At 34.9% G+C, this 20551-nt stretch overlaps 1 long non-coding RNA gene across 1 annotated transcript in view; it reads right to left on the bottom strand.

Moving 5' to 3' along the window:
* Positions 1-20551, bottom strand: part of LOC123615505 (uncharacterized) — a 102928-nt gene that overhangs the window by 51539 nt on the left and 30838 nt on the right. The window contains exon 4 of the long non-coding RNA XR_006723115.2: positions 12545-12744. This is a non-coding gene — a long non-coding RNA (uncharacterized LOC123615505). The remainder of the gene's footprint in view (positions 1-12544; positions 12745-20551) is intronic.

Genomic DNA, 20551 nt, shown 5'->3' on the forward strand with positions numbered 1-20551 from the left:
TTCATAGCTACTGCTTTCATTATGTGTTTAGGTTTCTTAAATAAATTGATAAAGGGCCTCCTAGCTGGTCAGATGGCCTCTAGTTTCTCCTGCTCTAAGCTTTTCTTCAAAGAGCTTCCAGAGTGAACTTCCACAAAATAGCAAAACACACAAAACAACAATTCATTAACATGTTCTCTCCTGCTCAGTGTCACTCAATGGCTCTCCTGCTTTCAGAATCAAGTATAAACTCTCCACCACAGGATATAGGGTGCCTAGCAATTTGCCTTACCCCTCCTTCAAACTGCTCCAGCCTCATCTCTCGTAATGAGCTTCTTGAATGCTATGTTTTAGTCCCACTGAGCTATTTGTGATTTCCTACCGTACCATGCACTGTCAACTTTCTCTGATTGGACCACTCTTTCTAAGCTGTGCAGTCAGAGCAAACTGTCCTTGAATTAGCAAAGTGTCAGATAGCTCTTGTTTAATTAATGAATATTGGCTAGTAGCCCAGGTCTATGAGCAAGACCATCTTAGGAGGTTGGTGTCAAAATAGATGAGTTACACCTTGTCCAGGGAGCTAGAAAGAGCTAAGAGAGAAACGGCCTGAGGCAAGAGAGTTACTGCACATCTATAAAGAATGCCTTCCTTCTCACCATTTACCATCATATATCTTAGCTTATTGGCAGGTAGCCTAGTGGTTATGTGACCAACAATGTAAGTGATTGGAACTTCTGGTCAAATGGGTACTATGACTTATTTACTCTCAGGATGCTTTTCATTTTTTTTTTTCATGAAGGTAGAATAAAAAAATCTTAATTTCTGACACACTGCAATCCCTAACTTCTAAAGAGAATCTGTACAAAGTGAAAAAAACAAAAATAGTGGACCTATTTGCTCCAATCTGGGATGCTATACCCACCAGACCTCAGAATATATAAAGGATGTTTACTATGTAGAATGAAGCTCAAAATTCCATGTTTTAAAAATTCTATATTTTAAAATTCTGTGACATGATTTTTTATAACAACTTATCAATTATTAACATTCAATTTCCTCTTTGTATTTTGGCATGGAAGACCAACATCAAATTTCCTTGAGAGAATATATAGATTCTTAAGCATAGTGTTATCAGTGGCAAAAAAAAAAAAAAAAAAAAAAAAAAAAGAGAACAGTAATTACTTGGAAACAAGAAACTGCTCCTTCCACAAAGGAGCGGATGTTGGACTTAAGCGATGGACTCCATTTGAGAAAAGTGTACCCATTAAAAAATCAATACTTTTAGCTCTAGGGGGTCACAGAAAATGTTTTTAGATCCTGCCCCCCCCCCCCAAAAAAAGAAAAGAGTAGGGAGCATTTCACCAGGCAAACACTTTAGGCTTCAGATTTGTCAGAATTTCAAGCTTAAGAAGATGCAAAAAAGTAAGTATTGATTGACAAAGGATTTACAGAATCAAAATTTCATAAAAATGGTGACTAGAGAAATAAGCTGCTCCATCACATTAAGGGTAGGATTGCCTAAGTCAGAATGGAGGATGCAAATTGTTTAGAAATGTATTTTTCTTTATATATCAAAAGACTAAGTTAGAAGATAAATGAACTTAGTTTCCCCAGTAATACAGCTGGAATGAGCTCTTAATACTTACCGGCACTGATTTTAGGTTTCTGAGTTTTCAAGGGGGCAGCCTTGCCATTTTTGAGGGTAATAGAAACTGCTAGAGGTTTATCTATCATCCCAGCGGCATATTTGATAATTCAGTTCAAAATCAATGACAGTTCACCATTCCCCACAGGGCTTCAATGTTTCTATTTGAAATCTATGGAAGACTGAGCCAACTACAAACAGTAAATTTTATTTTGGACCTCCAGCTGGGGTAATTTTGTGGTAAACTAAAGAACGAAAAGTCCAATTCTTCTAAAGCACAATCAAAATATCCTGACTTTAGAAACAGAAAATCACCAATGAAAATGACCTATTTGGAGTCAGTTAAATGTATTCTTTTTTTTTTTTTTGTGCATCTGCATCACTTCATCATATATCAACAGATCTATCCCTCACAATAAAATAGAAAGGAACTTTCCACATTCTCCCATCCCACTATGTTATGAGTTATAGGAATAAAAACCAAACAGAACACAGATGTGAACTCTGCTGAGACAGTTGGGTCACAGAGGCAAGGTAGTGTGAGGAAATGACACAGAGTATCGGCTAGCGTGCGGGATTATTTTATTCTGATTGGACACCTGCACAACTGATTTGATCGTGAAATATGAAAGGGGTTATTAGCAACACTAATGATATCTTTTGCTTGTGAGTTAAAAAAAAAAAGCAAAACTGAAAGTAGCTGATGTTTTTATTATATGAAACAATTAGCCTGGCTACGGGAAACAAAGGAAAGTGCTAGGTGGGTGTGGCTGTTTCAGTTACATGCAAAACGCCTTATTCAATCTGTGCATTTAATTTCTACTCTGAAATTACCAAAGAGATTCAGGGCCTTCAGTTCTTTTTTTTTTTCCTTTTTCTTTTTCCGTATCCTTTTCTGAACACTTGCAATCTCACAAATTTATATCCTTTCAAACACTTTTTTCTTTTTTTTTGTCTCGCAGGGGATTTTTTTTCTAAGCAGCTAGTAAATATTAGCTTGAGTCCTAAAATCTAAAATCAATTTGATTCCTGATGTGGGTCAATTTTATAAGTCACCTTTGTATTTCTCCTTGACTTTGCTTATCTTTCCTTGAGCTTTTCTCTCTAAATCACTCTTTCTTGGATTGCTTTCCAATAAACTGAGCTCTGTATCATTCTGTTGATATAAAGGGCTGCATTTTGAAGGCAGCAAAATGGCAGTTAGATATTGATTTGCTGTTGCGTTGGAACTTTACCACCACATATCCCACTAATCTCTGACTTCTGGGCCATGATGGATTTCAAATTTGTTGAAGCTGTTGTTCTGAATTATTCAAAAAGTAGCACCAACAAGAGCCAAAGAATCACATAGGATGAATGCACAGTGGGACCTCAGAAATCATCCACTCTAACCCCTCAGTTCTACAGACGAAGAAATGAACCAACAGACAGTAAGTTAAGTACCTAAGGATGCACATTTACTAAGAAGCAATGACACCACTTAAAATTGGGCCTTATGCCATCCTCTGCAGGGAGGAACATCACAGGCGACTTTCCCTACGCTGACTGTGGGCGTGGGTTAGTAATCTTTTATGCTTTCTTTATAAGAGTTAATAAGTGATTTGTTTTTAATAGTTCGTCCTTTATTAAAAGTAAAAATAGAGGAGAGTAGATAAAGAATTAAATATTGGTATTCCCATTACCATATGGAAACCCTGTTGTACTGAAGTCTTAAGAACACTCTCAATTTTAAAATAATGATAGTTTTATATTTTGCTCAGTGTTTTATATAGATGTTCTCACTTAGATCTTAAAACTATCCTATGAAGCCTGTGTAAATATTATCCTTCTATTACATATGAGCAAACAGGGGCTTAGAAAGGTTAACTAACTTGCTTAAGACCACACAGCTATTAAAATTGTGGAGCCACTTAGAAGAGGCAGATGTTAGGTCATCATGATAGTCAGGGTTTTTCCATGAACCTTAATTTTGAGACCATTGCTCAGAGGGTATTATTCAAAGAAATCACAATAATTTTACCTCTTGGAGAATGCTTTTCACTAAACTGCACTCAGTGTTATGGCCTCAGTTTATATATTGCAGAAACTCTGCGTATAGCCAGGCAGTGTAAATCCTGCATAATGTCAGCCAGAGCCATTGGCACAGAAGACATCGCAAATGATGCCTGCCAGGGTCATGACCCACACACACATGTGGACACAGACACTGCTGTGTGATACCATTACTACATTTATTATCGAGAAGTTGTCAAGTAGCTCATTATACAATGAAGTGTCACTTTTATGAACTTTTTGGAGATGAATGTTTCCAGAATATCAGGGAAAACTTTTTTTCCTAAAAAAATAAGTTCATATTTTCCTCATGAGAAATTTAGATTAGTGTTCGCTCTATGTGTTTTGCCTGCTATGAACTTCAACTCCAGGACCACAGCTGGAATATCAACAGACCAAACTTTCTTTAATTTTTTCAAAATTCCATCTTTGTATTTCCTGGCCTCTCCTTGAGCCAAAAATGTATAAAAATGCATTTCTATAATGCTTCTTGAAGGTGGTTATCAAAAGCTTCTTGTTCATCTGACTCGGCATCAGGAATTTCATGAACGGTGCCACCTAAACTGTGAAAGTTTCCGATCTGTCTTTGCTGTGGCTTCCCTTTTTAAAAAAATCAAAATGGTTTTAGTTATCCTTATGAGAGTTGGATATATGTCTTCTCTCTAACAAACGAAGACAGGCACCGTTCTTTATACCGACGGCATGGACTATTTCTATAAAATGAAACCTAAGTATACAGCCCGTTCTCTTGTGTAGCCAGCTTCTGTTTCGACTTTGCATGAAGTTCCGCTCATCATGGCAAGTGCCTCTCTCTGGGGTGCTGCTGATTGGCTGGTGCACACCGAGAGTCAGTGCTGCTGCAGACTCTCTCCCCCTGGCCCACTCGACAACCTGACAGTCTGTGTTTGACTAGAGTTACTAGAAAATGCCTCATTTCTGGAAATGTTATGGCCCCATGCTGGCATGTAGAACCTTACTGACAAACCCAGTTGAAAAGTGGTGTGTTTTAAAGATTCTCAGAAATCAGTCGGCCTCCATTCCATGCCTGATTACCCCCTGAGGCATTCCGATCTTGAATTCAGTGTGTCACATTACTTCACTTACAGAACGAGTCTTTAGCCCCTTTTCTAGGAATGATTACTGACTTGCCTGTTTCTGTGGGCTGCTCCTGAGCTCCGGAGCACCCCGTCCAGTGCCTGCCAGATATCTCCATTTGAATGCACCCAAGATGACTCAACTGCATCTACTTCAGTCTGCCATTTATCTTCTTCCCCTTCGTGTATTCCTAATTTTGGTAAATGTGGCATAATTTACATGGTACTCATTCTATTTCCTAGTGCCTGTTTACACTGGCTGACGGAATCATCCATGGAATCTTTACAACGTGTAGACGCTTAGTTCCCACCCAGGCCGACTGAATCAGAATCTCCAGGAATGACATTTATCATGTGTAATTTTTAAAAGCATCACAGCAGTGACGCTGGGGAATTAAGTTTGAGAATCACCGTCTGTCTGTTATCTCTTCTCTCATCCCTTCAATCACCACATTTAGACCCTCATCACCTCTCCCCTAGATCATTGCTGTAGTTTCCAACTGCATTTCATATATCCTGTTGCAACCCTTTAATACACTTTTATCATTTTTTTTTAAATTTAACAAATATTGATTGAGAGCCTTGATTGTCAATGAGTTTTCCTCCACCATGTGGCTGGGGTCATTTTTCTAAAACACTGGTCTGTTCCTTAAAACCCTGTGACAGTTCTTTCTTCGCCCTCAGGATAAATTCCAAAGTCATTAGTAGAGCAGTGATCTTGCCCCATTTCTTCCACCAACTCCATACAATGCCTCGGCCGTGGGATTTGCTGTTTTCTAAACAGCTAAAAATCTGATGGGATCGTATAATATAACGTTTAAGATCTCATGCATGGAATCACTTAGATCTGTTTTCAAAACACCCCTCTGGTACTAAAATCTGTGTGTCCATGGCAAGATGCTGAACTTCTGAAGTCTGCATTTTCTCCTCTGCAAAAGAGGTATAATAATAACTACCTCATATGGATGTTGAGATGAATAAATTAAATACTTTGTGGACATTCATTACAGAGCGTAAAGTACGCATTCAGGGGTGGTGGCTATTATATATAGGTGGCTATTGTTTGCACATGTTTTTTATGCTTATGGTGTATTCTTTCCTTCACTCTCAGCTGAATTATCTATACTCTAAGTATATGTTTCTCCAGGGAGAAAGCCACTCCTCCCAGGATCCCTGATCCTTTGCTGTCTCAGGAGTCAAGAAACTACAGACTGAAAAGGCTACGACCTGCAGACAAATCTGGTCGCTTCTTTTTGTGAAACAAGCGCGTTAGCGCAGCAGCAGAGCTGACTGCTTGCAGCAGAACCCGTATGACCCACAAAACCAAAAATCTTAACTATCTGACCCTTTTCAGAAAAAGCCTGCTGACCCCAACTCTGTCTTATGATAGCTCCTAGCATCTTGTTCTGCTGTCTCCTCGCGTGTCTCCCTGCAACTGGTGACCTCCTTTAGGTCAGAAACCGTTTTTATCCTTTCTTCAACACTTAGCACATTGCCTGGCAAATAGTAAACTCTCAGCCTATCCTTATTGAGTGAATGAAAGAATTATCTTCCTAAAGGTTTTTTTTTTTTTTTTTTTTTTGGTCAAAATGGCAACAGCGTCTAAACATTCTCTGTGAATTCAAAGTAGTAAGTTCCAAATTTTAATTAGGCCCTACTTATGTGCTAAATTTATAATCCCTAACAAAGATTAATTTCATAAAGAACAGTCTTATGAAATAAATCATAGTATTATTTCCTTTTTTATATGTACCTCTGATTTAGAGGTACAAAGACCTCAAGTAACTTGACCAAGGTCCCAGGATTAGGAAGTGATAAAGCCAGGCAGTCTGACCCAGAGCCATCTCAATTACTAAGTTGTAAAGCCTTCTTGTAGTAAAAATGAGGAGAGAGCTGAAATAAAATAAGGTTTTTGTCTGCTGTGAACCTGAAACTGTTCTAAAAAAAAAAAGTCGATTAAAAAAATAAGGCTTTTGTTTTAATAAGCATTACTTTTAACAAGTTTTAAAACAAATTCAAACTAAAATGTAAAAATTTAGACTAGCTCCTTCCGGACAATCTGTCGTGGCAAAATGCAGGAGAGAACACGCTAAATCATAGTGTTTGCTTGAACCTTAATTATTGTTGTTCTTGTTGTTACTTTTGTGAGGCAAATGCTGGAAAACACTCAAAGAGCCTTATTATTTCTCTATTATATAATGTATCTTAAAAGCCAGACTATTGATTATGCTCACAACTAAAAGTGAATAGTAAGAATACATGATAAATGCAACCCTTTAGAAATATGATTCCGTCAGCCCCCGGAATACATCTCACATCTTAGATGAAATATAAAGAAAGAAACATTATTAAATAGAAACCTTCAAGAGTGATGTAAAAAAATTAATAAATAATTAAAGTGCTATAGCAGGGGAAAATTCAATTACTTTCAAGTACATTGAAAGCATTTGCTTAGACTGATAAAATATGACAAAAAAATAAGATCTTTAAACACAGATAAATTGAGGTCACATGCTGATATAATCTCAGTTTTTGACAATATATCTCAAGTTACTTTAAGTTTATTAGTTTGTTAATGTTTTAGCTGGAGTTCTCATTCTTTAAGCTTATTTTTCATAGCAATCATCACTATTATTACAACTTTTGTGTAGCCTAAGTCTATCTACACAAAAGGATTATTATACTATTTTCAACTCTTTACAACCAATGGTAAAAATAAAATAAAAACTGTAAGGATATATCAAGTATTTATAGAAATAACAAGTTTTTCTGGAAACCTTACCTTTCTGCATATTAAGTAGAAATTATTAAACAGAAATGATAAGTTTAATTTTCCACTAGAAAATAATGGACAAAGATGGTAGGTCTTCAGATGTGCAGAAAATTCAATCATTTCTAAACGCTTCAACAAATATTCAAATGACTTGTCTCACACAAGTGGAGGGGAAAATACCAAGCTTGGCCCTTTGGTCCTGCATGTTGGCCACCCTGGCTTCTATGCAGATGAAGTATAGTCTCAGAATAAAGTTACGTGAATGCAGTAGAATTACATTCTCATTCCCTCCTCAAAGAATAGGAGTCAAGGAACAAATGAAAGAAAAAAAAAGAAAAATATTTTCTTTGCAAAGAAATGAGAGAGTAAGCTTTGTATTTATGTAGAATTTCCTCTCTCTCCTCTTTTTTTTTCCCCAAGATGAAAGCTTAGAGGGTTAACTCTTTTCTTTTAAAACAGGAATTGTTAAAAAAAAAAAAAAAGAGTTTAATTTTCCATCAGAAAATAACCATCAGTTCTATATACATGCTCATGTCATTAGTGAATGAATACATTTCTTTGCCTTCTTTTCCAATCTGTATGCCTCTTTTTTGTTTTCTTGTATATAGCACTGCTTAGATACAGTAATAAAGTTATAAATGTTTTAATAACACCATCAACTTTCTGGACTATGTATATGTAAAATTACATTATTACATAATAAATATATAACTTGATAAATATAATTATATATAAATAATCCACCCAATAACAGCTAAATATGAATTATTTTAATGGGTCATGGAATATTCATCGAGATAAACCATATTCATGCTCATTCATAAAACAAGTCACAGCAATTTCAAAAAGAATGAAATCATAGAGCATTTTTTTTAACTATAACAAATTTAAGTTAAAAATTAGTAACAGAAAGCTTCCTAGAAAACCTAGAACATTTGGAGATTAATTAATACATTTCTAAATATTTTGTTGATCAAAGAAGAAATAAAAAAGGAAATTAGAATATATCTTGAAATAAATTAACTAAATGAAAATACATGAATAACCGTGAGACGCAGTTAAATCAGTAATTCGAGAGCAGTATATAACTATAAATGTTGACATTATAAAAAGATTTAAAATGGAGTTTCTAAGCTAAGCTTCCACCTTAAGAATCTAAAAAATAAATAAAATAAATAAAATAAAATAAAATAAAATAAAATAAAATAAAAACCTGAAAACAAAATGGAGAAGAGATAAAGAATTTTTTAAAAAAATAGCAAAACCACATGTTCGTCTTTTGAAGATATAAATCAGATTGGTAAAACCTTACTAGACTGATGAAGGAAAAAAAGAGAAAGAGAGCACATACCACCATTTGAGGAATATGTGGGGAGCTGTCATTACAGGTCACAGAGACATTAGAAGGGCAGTAAGGAAAAACCTCATACCAATAAATTCAACAACTTAGGTGAACATAAAATTCCCTTTGAAGATAAAATTACCAAGACTACCTCAAAAAGAAACTGAAAATCTGAACAGGTCCATCACTGTTAGAGAAGTGGTGGTGTGATATAAAAGCTTCCTGCAAAAGAACTCTCAGCCCAGATGGTCTCACTGGTGAATACCAAATCTTTCAGAAATAAAGAATACTAAATCCTAACTCTTTCAGAAAATAGGGGACGCACTGCCCTGATACCAAAACTAAACACAACAAGGGACAGAGAAAGGGAAAAAGAATAGCATACCGATGTATTACATGAACAACAAGGAAAAAAAAATGAAAAATTAGCAGTCATATTCAGCAATACTTATAAAGTATAAGAAATCTTGACCAAGTAGAATTTATCCCGGAAATAGTGTTTAATCCCAAGATTGGTTTAGTATTTAAACATCAATCATAAGTCACCATTTTAACAGAATAGGGAGAAAATACATAGAACCTTCTCAATAGATGTAGAAAATCATTGAACAAAATTTGGCGTCCACTGATGATGAGCTCTTGGGAAAAAGAGAGGAAAAAGATGGAGCCTCTTCAACTGGACATGGGGTTCTATGTAAAATCTTTCTCTAACCTCCCAATTAATAGTGAAACATTGGATTCTCCCCCTTAATATTAGGAACAAAGAAGTCCTATTTAGTGCAATATGCAAGAAGGCAAAGAAGAGGCATATAAATTGGAAAGGAAGGTGTAGAAATCTCTTTATTTTTGTAAGGTCACAGTATACTAGGCCTAACATACAAAATGCATTGCATTTCTGCATTACTGATAAAAAATTGGAAATTAAAATTTTAAAAATACCATTTACACATTATCAGAAAACACAAATACCTTCTGGGTAACAATATTTGCAAGATCTACATAATCACAGCTGTAAAACATGGCTGAGAAGAGAAGGAAATAAATGAAGAGGTACATTATATTCAAAGATTGGAAGACTCAGTATTTTAAAAATGTCAAGTCTCCCCAAATTGACCAAGAGATTTAACACAATCTTGACCAAAATCCCAGCGAGCTTTTTTTAAATAGAAATTGACAAGATGCTGCTAAAGTTTATACTGGAATCCAAAGAATCTATATAGGTGAAACAATTTTGAAAAAGCAGAAAATATTTGGAGGCGTTCCAACACCTTATTTCAACATTCCCTCTACAATAATCAAGACGGCACAATATTGGTGTAAACATAGATATATAAACCAATAGAATTGAGTTGACCATCCATACATATATCTAAAGATATAAGGTCAATTAATTTTGTTTAAAGATGAAAAGGTAATTTATGGGTAATAGATACTGGTTTCAATTAATGGGCCTGGAAAAATTTCATATTCACACGAAAGAAAATGAACTTGATATTGATGAAACTTACCTCCCTCCACATTCAAAAAAATAATTCAAAAAAGATTCATTGTTCATGAACATAAAAGCCAATAGTATAAAACACCCAGAAGGAAACAGGGTAAAATTGTCATTATGTTGGCTAAGATTCCTCAGCTAAAGCAAATAAATACACTTTAAAAAACTGATAAATTGATCTTAATCAAAATGAAAAACTTCTCTTCAAAAGATATGGTTTAAAAAATGAGAAGGTGAACCACAAACTGGCAAAAAGTTGTACATTTATCTGACAAAAGGCTTCTGTCCAAAAGATGACTGATGACGATGAATAAGACGGACAACAGATACAGATACAGGTGCAGCTATAAACTCCTACAACCCTGTAACAAACAACTAAATTTGTTTAAGTGAGCAAAGGATTGGAAATTCAGAATAGACGTCAGAATGGCCAATGAGTAAAGACGCTCAACATCCTTCATCACCAGAGAAACACAAATTAAAACTCTAATAAGATAGCATTATAGACTCACTAAAATGGCAAAAATGTAAATGATAATACCAAGTGTTAGAAAGAATGTAGAGCAACTAGAACTCTCACTAGTGACAAGGATGCAAAATTGGAGAGAGAGTTTGCTCTAGCCAGCAATCTCTCACAAAGTTTGACCCAGAGATTCCCCTTTTAAGTATTTACCCTAAAGTATGGAGAAGATACAGACATATAAAAATTTGTATACCAATGTTCATAGTAACTTAATTCAAATGTCAAAAACTAAAATAACTCCAATATTCACTCATAGGTATACTAATAAATTGTATTTTTACAATGGAATACCACTAAGCAATAAAATATAATAGACCACAGATACAAAAACATGATCGAATCTGGGAACAAAAGGGCACACGGTGTACAATTCCATGGATGAGAAACTTGACAAACACTGCATCTGATACACAGCAACACAAGCAGATCAGCGGCCTCCAGGTACTGAGGATGGGCGTGGGGATCACTGAGGTGGGGCTCAAGGGAATATTTGCGGTGATGGAAACGTTTTTATCTTAATTGTGGAGGCAGTTACACAGGCGTATAAATTTGTCAAAGCACATTGAAGTGTACATTTTAAATGGGCTGCATTTTATCATGTGTAAATTGTATCTCAACAAAGCTGATTTTAAAATAGTGAGTAAGACTTTTCACTCATCAGTACAAACATTTTTGATAATAGGCTATGGAAAAACAGGTATTTTTAAACATATTGCCACCTGAAATGTGTAACATTAAGCCAAGGTATTTTCACATTATTTTTCCAAAAATTAAAAATGTGTATGTATATATATATATATATATATATATATATATATATATATATATATACCTTCTGACTCAGTCCTTCCACAACAAAGAATTTATACTAGAGTTACACACTCCCACATTCAACATGATATATGCAAAAGGCTTTCATTTCATAACTATTTGTAATAGTAAAAAGAGAAAGAAGTAACTTCAATGTCTGTCAGTAGAAGACTGGTAAAACAAATGAGGCTATATTCATTCAGTGGAATACTATCCAGCTATAAAAATATGAAAATGTGCATTATATACTGGAATACTATCCAGCTATAAAAAAATGAAAATGTGCATTATATACTGAAGTCGACTAATCTGTAAGATTCACCATTTTAAAAAGCAAGGTGCAGAATTTTTATAGTATACTACCTTTTTGGCTTATAATATATCTGCTTTGCGTGTGCTTAAAGTTCTCAGAAACACAGCTGTTCAGAAAATTGACCCAACTGGGTGATCTGGATAGGAAACACTGTGATTAAAAGTCAGGAGTTGGGGGGAGAGTTTTTAATATACACTGTTCTAAACTTCCTGACTTTGAACTGTTCAAAAATAAATATAATCGAAAAGCAACACAACTTTAAAAAATGAGAATACCACTTGTAAAGGACTAGATAAAATAGACAAATGGATTATATTAAGAAAGAGATTCATAAATTTTTTCAAATTGATGTTAGAGTAAAGGAGTCATTCAAATCATAAAGGCAGAATTGGCAATTTCATACACAAGGTTAGGCAATTAAAAAAAACCAGACCTGAATGATGTGAGTAATGTTTTCCAATCAAGTACATATCACAAAAAGCAACGTGAAACTGGTTTCAGATAATTTATTGACTTACCCAACAGACGTTTAGGGCAGTGCTGAGTTCACCTGTGGCTTGATGCCACCATGACGACTGCATTACCAGGACTTGGTCTCTTCATCTCTTAGTTTTGTTCTGCTTTTCCCTGTGTGTTGGCTTCATTCTCAGACAAGGTCTTTGCCTGAGCTGCAGCAGCTCTAGACATCATATTTCTCTCTCTTCATATCCAGTGAAGTCTGATAATTATAAAATAAATTGAATTTCATCTATCAACTGTAATTTGTGACGTTAATAGACTAAAGAGACAAAATTATGTAATTTTCACAATTGAGGCTAGGAAAGGCATTTGATAAAAGGCAAGCTCTATTCTTCACAAAAGACAGCAAATTAGGAATAAAAAAGAACTATCTTTAACTTAGTAAAAGATATATACCAAAACCCACAGTAAACCTTGTAATTAATTTAAAAAAACATTTGATGCATTCCCTTTAAGATGGGAACTAGACAAAAAGCCCCACTAACACTGCTAATGTTTAACCTACTATTGGAAGTTCTGGCAAAGATACAAAGGAAGAAAAAAAAATAATGTAAGCATTAGAAGATAAGACATAAAGCTGTCATCATTTGCAGATAATGTGAACATCTACTTATGAGAGATTTGGTTCTCTACACTAACAGTACCCAAACAGAAATCAAGTTTAAGAGGATAACACTCACAATAGCAATAAAAATAATAAAGTGCCTAGGAATTCCTTTAAAAGAATATACAAGACCTCTACGGACAAAGCTTCAAAGCTCTAAGTAACACAGAAAATAATCTGATAAAAAGAGAGGCATTCCAGGCTCTTGGATGATGTGTCTCAATGCTGTAAGAAGTCACTACTTTCTAAATTAACCTAAATATTCAAGGAAACCATGAAAGAATTTTTAATCATTTTGGGAAAAAATATCCACAAATAGTTAAGTCAACCTTTAAACACTGAAGAGGGGAACTTGCTCTGTCAGATAAGATAGTCTACAAAATATAGTAATAAATGTAACATGCTATTGATGCAACCACAGATAAATGAACCAGTGACTATTCCAGTGAGTCCAGACAGATCCCCATAGGATGAGAACTTCATATACAATAAAGCCAGCACTACAACTCAATGAAGAAATCCGCCAAGATCAAATGTTGTGGAGAATCTGGTTCAGTGGGAATTCTTACACCAGAGGGAGTGTAAGTTGCTACGACCACTTCGGAATGCAATTTGGAGCACACATTCTCGTGCACTATGGTACAACAATTTTTGCACAGGTGCCCTGAGAGTCTTGGACTATTCACAATAGAAAGAATACGGAAACAATCCAAATGTCCGTCAGTGGAACAATGAATTTAAAATACTATGTTGATGTGAGTTGTAGTCATAAGACACCATACGCAAAACTACATGTGTACATAGAACAGATGAATTTTGGAAACAAGACGTTGAATGAAAAAAGCAAGTCCCAGAAAACTACACAATGTGTGACATCACATTTGTGATACCACAAAACTAAACAATATATTGCTTAGAGGCGTGTGTGTGTGTGTGTGTGTGTGTTAAACAGTAATAAAAAAGAAAAAGCAGGTTCTCTGGAACTTCTAGCCTGCCTTATCCACCCTAGAGAAATCCCCTCGGCACAGCTGCAGACACGTGCAGCGAGACTCCATCTGCTTTAACGGGAATGGCGAGTGCCAAGGGGACGTAGGTGGGGCACCGACAATGTCTGCTGCACAAAGAAACACAAATGCAAGCTGAAGACAGTGATTACTCCTAGAGTGGAAATAGGTACAGGTAACAGGGGAGAGCGCTTAGTAGGTATTTGTAACCTGTAGTTCTTAAATTACAGCTTGGTTTGTGTTGTTACTTTTATTATGTTTCATATCTTACACACATTCTTTCAACACTTCATTAAAATGATAAAAGGAAAAATAAAACATTTTTCTTGACAGGAAAAAGTAAGTTAAAAAAAAAAAAAAGAGCTCCCAATTAGGAAAAAGTTGTTCCCAGCTACAAAAAAAACCTGTTAATTGCACAGTCTGTTTTCTGTAGAGTACAAATATGAGTGTTTTATTTTTTCCTTCAAAAATTGTTCTGTTTACTTTTCCTTTTTGGTCTCTTAAGACATCTTGGGCAGAATATATAGCTATGCATGCATTTTCAGATATTAAAAATCCAGTTGATTGTCTCCCACGGATGATTCAGTGCTCACCTTCCGACTGCCAGTGCCTGCAAGGTAGCAAGTGGAAAGGAGGCGCCGGTGTGGAGGACATTTGCAGTCCTCTTGCCCCACAACACCTCTCCTCCTTCCAGAATCCCCAGGGCTGGGAAAGGAGAAGAGACAAGACTTTCTAGCAAAAGTCTCCCTGACTGTGATAGCTGTATATTACAGAAGGGGTAAGTCTTATTAGCTCTTTCGGTCCAGTCTTGGTTAATGATGCCCTGGGCACAAGTGGGTGCCCAGTTGCTTCTCTCCGAGTCATCCTGGAAGCCCCAGGAGAAGAGCCAAATTGCCAGTGCTCAGCTCCCCCATGCGAAAGACGCACTCTTATCTCCAGCCCCCTCAGCTCAATTAGACTTTCGTACACTCCACTGCCTCTGGCTGCTGGGGTCTCTCACCTGGCCATCATCACGAGAGGGGTGCCAATTTAGGGTGCTATCTTTGGGGTGTTAGAACAGTGGAAACTCAGACATCTGCCATATCCATTTTACTTATGAGATGTCCATGTTAGCATACTGGACTCCATTATCTTATTTAATTCTTACATTAGTCCTATGAGTTAAGTACTGTTCTTAACTTCGTTTTACAAATGAGGAAACTGGAATTCAAAGATACTAAAAAGCCTGAACCTAACAATGGAATGCCGGGGCTGGACAGAACCAAAGCACTCTGACTTGAGAACCTGAAACCAAAGGATAATCAATAGGACGCTTGTAGGAAATGAAATCAGACAAATGGAGGTAATTTCACCCAGGCCAAGTTCCGATATGATGAATCATTCTTGTCTCCACCAGAAATCTTATTCATTGTCCTGAAGATTCAGTGTCCACCTTCCCTGAAATGTGCTGATTGTTTAATTACTAACCTACAAATGTCAACACTTTGATCTCTTGGCTTATCTTTTCTAAATACCGTATCTATTAAATTTTTCTTTAGATACTTTAAAAAATATTAGTTAGGCTACAGTTTTATGATGATCATAATTTTGTATGTATCTTTCTCTTAAAAAAATGGTCTCTTTCCATTATTTGAAAGACATATAAATTACCCACACAATTGCAATATTCAAACATATAATTATGTGTGTAGGAAAACCAAAAGAGTATACGTAACATCTTCTGGAACTAATAAGCATTTTTAAAGAATGGTGTCAGGAAACAAGATCAAGATACAAAAGTCAATCATATTCTTAATTACTAGCAAAATTGGAATTTTAAATTTTAAAAATACCATTTACAATATCACTGTAAAATATGAAATCGCTGGGAATAAAGTGAACAAAATTCATACTGAATCTATATGCTGAAAGCTAAAAAAATCATTAATGGAAGAAATCAAGGGACCTAAAGAAGTGGAGAGACATACTGTGATTATGGACTGAGGATACAGTATTGCTGTTATGTAAATCCTCCTCAATATAACCTATAGATTCAATGCAATTATAATCAAAACCACAAGGGTTTTTTTTTTAATTTATAAGTTGTATATACAATATAAACAGAAAGACAAAGGAACAGAGTAGTCAAAACAATTCTGAAAAAAATCAAGATAGATGACTCACACTAGCTGATTTCAAGACTACACATATGCTCTAGTAATGAAGAAAAGAACGCGGCTCTGGTGAGAGAATAGACACATGGATCAATGGAACAGAATGGAAAGCCTAGAAATAGACACATACTATCCAATCAACTGATTTTTGACCTAAGAGCAAAGGCAATTCAAAGGAGAAAGCAGTCTTTTCAACAGAAGATGCTGGAGCAATTGGATGACCACTTGCAAAAAAAGTGAACCTGGTCGACCTAACTGTCACATCTAACACAAAAATTAACTCAAAATGGAGTTACAGATGCCACTGTGAAATGTAAAACCATAAAATCTCTAGAAAAAGTCTATATAATCTTGGGTTTTATAAACAGTTTTTCAATATGACACTAAAAATGCAATCTACAAACATAATATATTGGATTTAATCAAAATTAAGAATGAGTTGGCAGTTTCTTATAAAGTTAAACATAAACTTACCATACAAACCCAGCAATCCTGTTGCTAGGTATTTACCCAAATGAGCTGAAATCTTTTGAGCACACAAAATCTGTATGAGAATGTTTATAGCAACTTTATTCATAATCACTAAAAACTGAAAACATCTGTCCTTCAATGGGGATGTGGTTAAACAGGGTTATACCCATGTGATGGAATAATACTCAGCAACCAAAATCAATGAACTACTGCTTCATGAAACAACACGGATAAATCTTAAGTCTATTTTACTAAGTGAAAGAAGCCAGCTAAATAGTCTACATGTATATATGACATTCTGTGAAAAACAAAACTATGAAGACAAAAAACAGATCAGTAGTTGGCAGGAATGCAGGTGGGAGGAAGAGTTGATCATAAGGAGCACGTGAGAAAATTTTGAGGGGAATAGAAATATTCCGATGGTAGATACACGATTATACATTTGTCAAAACCCTTAGAACTGTACACGAGGAAGATTGATGTTACTGTATGCAATTAAAAAAATAATTAACCAGGATGCCAGGATGCTGAAGAGAGCCTCAAGTGTATCGCAGTCGGTGACACATGAATCTGTGTGACAAACATACGACATAATCACACTGAAGGGGATGTGAAGCAAAGGAGCTGACCGTTGTCTTGTTGTACAACGGTGTTTTAAGTAGCTATTGTAAGGCTAAAGACAGAAAGAGCTGTGCACAAACACTTCCATTGGTAAGACTGTTTCTCACTGAGTAGGGGTTAGTAACTGTGAAACTATCACTGAGTAGGGGTTAGTAAAACTGAAACTACATTACATGTTGAAGAAGTCTGAAGAAGGAAGTAACTATATGCTAGATAATGGCAGCCAGGTTTCTCACCATCAAGAAGTAACAAGTAAGCAAGGTGGCTGTGGCAGGCTACAAGGAACCCTGTAATGTATTGGAGTCTTCGGAGATGGCAGTATGTTACTTTTGATTTCTAAGCACTGTTTTTTTTTTTTTTTAAATAAAAAGTACTAGGGCTTCTTCTGAAGTAGCTGAATATAGGCTTTGAGCTGGAAAAACACAAGGTGAACTTGGAGCACTGTGTGATGTCAAAAAGGAAAGAATTACTCCAAGAGTGAAAAAAATTAAGTAAGAAGGAAGGACAGAAGGAAGGAAGGGAGGGAGGAAGAAAGAAGGAAGAAAAGGGAGTGAGGTAGGAAGGGAGAGAGAGAGAAATAAAAAGAAAGAGGAAAAAAAAAAAAAAAAAAAGAAAGAAAGAGGGAACGAGGGAGACATGTCAACCAAAAAGAGCCCCTTGACATCCAAATCCAGAACAACAATAAAAAAAAAAAAACCATAGTATTGGATTATAACCCAAATTATAAAATAAATATTCATGAGCTCGTATTAAAATGAATAGATGATTAACTAAATAAATGGGTGAGAAGGGACAATTCTTCCTTTCAGAGGAATTCTAATTAATAAATGTAGAATATAAGGGAAATTGAAAATTACCATGCTACATCTAATTTTTACATATTGACCTGGTATTCAGGAACCTTGCTAAACTGATGTTTTATTTAGTTCTAGTTAATTTTTTTCCATAGAATCTTCTGCATATGTGACCATGCTGTCTGTGCATAAAGACAGATTAACTTCTTTCTTTACAGCCTGGATGCCTTTTATTTCTTTTATTGTCTATTTGATAGGCTAGGACTTCCAGAACAACACTCAGTAGGAATGATGAGAGCAGACATTCTTGCCCCATTACATGTCCGAGGGAAAAATAACCGTCTTTACCCATTAAGTAGGATGTTATCTGTAGGTTTTTCTGAAGACATCTGTCTTAGTCTGCTCAGGCTGCCGTAACAAAATACCATAGGCTGGGTGGCAATCCATTTTCCTTCTTTTTGTCTTCTTTTGGAGTATTTTTTTTTATTATTATTTCATTTCCTCTTCTTTGTTACTTATTAGTTCTAACATCGTGTTTCGTTATTTTAGTGGTTGATTCAGCATTTATGGAGTACATCTTTAACTCATCTACCTCTAGGTAATATTCCACCTGACCTTGAGCACACGTTTCTTACAATAATATCCCTTCATTTCTCCCTTCTAGCCTTCGGGTTGTTTTTCAACATTTGCTTCTACACATGTTATCAACCACGACACACAACAAAGAACTGTTGCCCTCAAATGCTGTTGTTTGTCCTGAAGCTGATTTTCAGAGTAGGATACCACACTTCTGGGAAAACTATCCTCTCTCCCTACAGATAAAAAAAGATGGTCTCTCTCTGCCTACAATTGTAGACATCCGGTAGAAGAGAACAAATTAAGGTCTCTTAATGCCCTTAGTAAACCACCCTCTATTTTGAAACAACTTCTTTTAACTTTGGGTCTGTTTTGCTAGTCTTCAGCCAAGGTTGTTCTCTTTTGATTATGCTAAGCAATAATTTCACTACCACCTCATAATCTTATGGGAGGAAAATCACATATAAGACTTACAGAATACAAATCATTTTATTTGCTAATATTGATAATTAATAGGTGATCACTGTTTATGAGCACATATAAATATGATCTTTATAACTCAGTGTTCAAATTTCTACATTGTATAACATTTAACATGTCAGCTATTTTGCATCTTAATATAATGTGCAAAATGTTTATAAAAATTGCAGGCCCATCAGAATCTCTTGGTTCAGTTGCTTGATAAATTGGCTTATGGCTTCTGGAAAATGGATATGGTCACGGTCAAGTATATGGCAACTTCTCAAGCAATGAACAGTTGGGTTCATTAATTATTATATGAGAAGACAATGAAATAAATGGATAAGTATATAAATCATTTCAGTATTTTAGTGACTAGTTAGATCTAATCGAATGGAATATGTTGTACTATATACAGACATTTTAACATGAAAAATACAAGTTATTGAAGAAAACTATAAAATTTTATTGAAAGATATATAATATAATCTGAATAAATGCAGAAACACTCTATGTTCCAGTATTTGATAGCCTTGAAATATCAATCCTTTCCAAATTTATGTGTTATTTGTCTATATATGTATGCTTAATGCAGTTAAATTACATTAGATATAAACTTTGACAAATTTTTTGAACTGGAAAAAATCATTCTAAAATTCATAGGAAAGGACAGATGTGTGAGAATTTTCAAGGAAACTGCCTTAGAGAATAAATCTTATTAAAAGCAATGATGGAAAAGAATTTGAAGATATATATGTATGTATATGTATAACTGAATCACTTTGCTGTACACCTGAAACTAATATTGTAAATCGATAATACTTCAATAAAAAATGATTAAATAAAAAAGCAATGATGATCAAAAGTATACAGAAGTGAAAAAATAGTCTACAGAAATTTCAATGAAAGAGAACAGAAGTCCTAATAATGCTTACATGTTTAAAAAATTCAATTACAAATTTTAAAAATTCATATGAGAAATGGTAAAGAAAGTATTGTTAAATTATTTTTGTAGGACAACTGGCTCTCAATTTAGAAAATAAATGTATAACCCTCTTTTATACTATTCATAAAAATAAATTCCAAATTTAGTGGAGATTAAAAAATAAAGAACAAAGTAACTAAGTATGAAAAATAATACAGGTAAGTATATTTATAACCAGGAGTGAGGAAGATCTTTCTAAGCATTTAGAGGAAATCAGAAGCCACAGAGATAAATAATACCTGTTTTGAATACATAAAAATAAAAATTTCAGTATGACAAGAAATCATTACCAGAGTTAAAAAGAAAAAAGAAAAAGAAAGCCAGGAAAATGGAGTAGCA

This window comes from Camelus bactrianus, chromosome 9 (assembly GCF_048773025.1).
Source record: "Camelus bactrianus isolate YW-2024 breed Bactrian camel chromosome 9, ASM4877302v1, whole genome shotgun sequence".
Taxonomy (NCBI): Eukaryota; Metazoa; Chordata; class Mammalia; order Artiodactyla; family Camelidae; genus Camelus; species Camelus bactrianus.